Source organism: Falco rusticolus, chromosome 7 (genome assembly GCF_015220075.1).
Source record: "Falco rusticolus isolate bFalRus1 chromosome 7, bFalRus1.pri, whole genome shotgun sequence".
NCBI classification, from domain to species: domain Eukaryota; kingdom Metazoa; phylum Chordata; class Aves; order Falconiformes; family Falconidae; genus Falco; species Falco rusticolus.
The window spans coordinates 64701146-64702095 of NC_051193.1; the positions used below are offsets into that span (position 1 = coordinate 64701146).

The 950-nt window shown below is 47.2% G+C and overlaps 1 protein-coding gene across 1 annotated transcript in view; it reads left to right on the forward strand.

The window, feature by feature from the left end:
- The window catches only part of ESRRB (estrogen related receptor beta), an 87800-nt gene that overhangs the window by 55392 nt on the left and 31458 nt on the right, over positions 1–950 (forward strand). The gene's annotated exons all lie outside the window — the stretch shown is intronic.

Below are 950 nucleotides of genomic sequence, written 5' to 3' on the forward strand. Positions count from 1 at the left end.
GGCAAATTGATGGCAGCCAATGTTGTTAAAAATGTATATTAGATGTTAAACCCTGTTCTGTTCTTTGATGGATGTGTAGGTTCTGTGGTTAAGTATCTTTCTGCTAGAGCACACCAGTTACCAAGGGGAGGAGATGCAAACTTGTATAGTCTGGCCCTCCCTGATCTAGGTGTAGAGGTGGTAGGCTTGGAGGAGGCTTGAGGCTTGGAGGGAAGCACCTACTTTTGGAGTTAGAGAGGAGCACTGGAAACCTGCTTCTCTGCACGTGGTAGTTCAGAGAGGGGATATATCCCCTTAACCCACACACCAGTCCACACTAGTGACACTGGCTTTAGTGGGAGTGCAGATTGGTAATGTGCTCTAGCCTGCTCATATGAATCCCATAAAATAACCTTAAAAGCCTGATGTGACTCCAGTCACTCTGCAGAGCAGCAGCATGGGTCCAGGCTTTATGGCTGCCTGTGGCTGTGCTGCCCTGCATCCAAGCAGTTGAGCCTCTCGGAGCTGGCAGCTGGGCGAGCAGAGTCACAGGAGCCACGCTGGTGTGTCTGACTGTATGGCCAAGGCATCATCTGCTTCCAGTTCTGGGAGTTCGACAAAAGTCCTAAGCAGGGTCCCGGAAGGGTTTTGTGGCATAATCTCCAAGTTGTGTGAAAACAGTTAACTCCTCCCGGATCAGTTAGGCTGGAAAGCAATGTAAGTTCATTCACACCATGCCATGCCTGAACTCCTGAACCCTGTGGGATACTACTCGTGGCAAACTGAAATTTGACTCTAAGGCTGCTTTTGTGCTGAAGTGTATTTAGTTATTCATATAGGGATTGATTTGGCGTCATTAAAGCCACCGGGGAGGAGGTGGTTTGCTATTGATGTTAGTGTATCTGTGATCATGCCCATAATATTTAGAGCTGTGGAATATACAGTATAAAGATTTATTGATAGTAACAAGA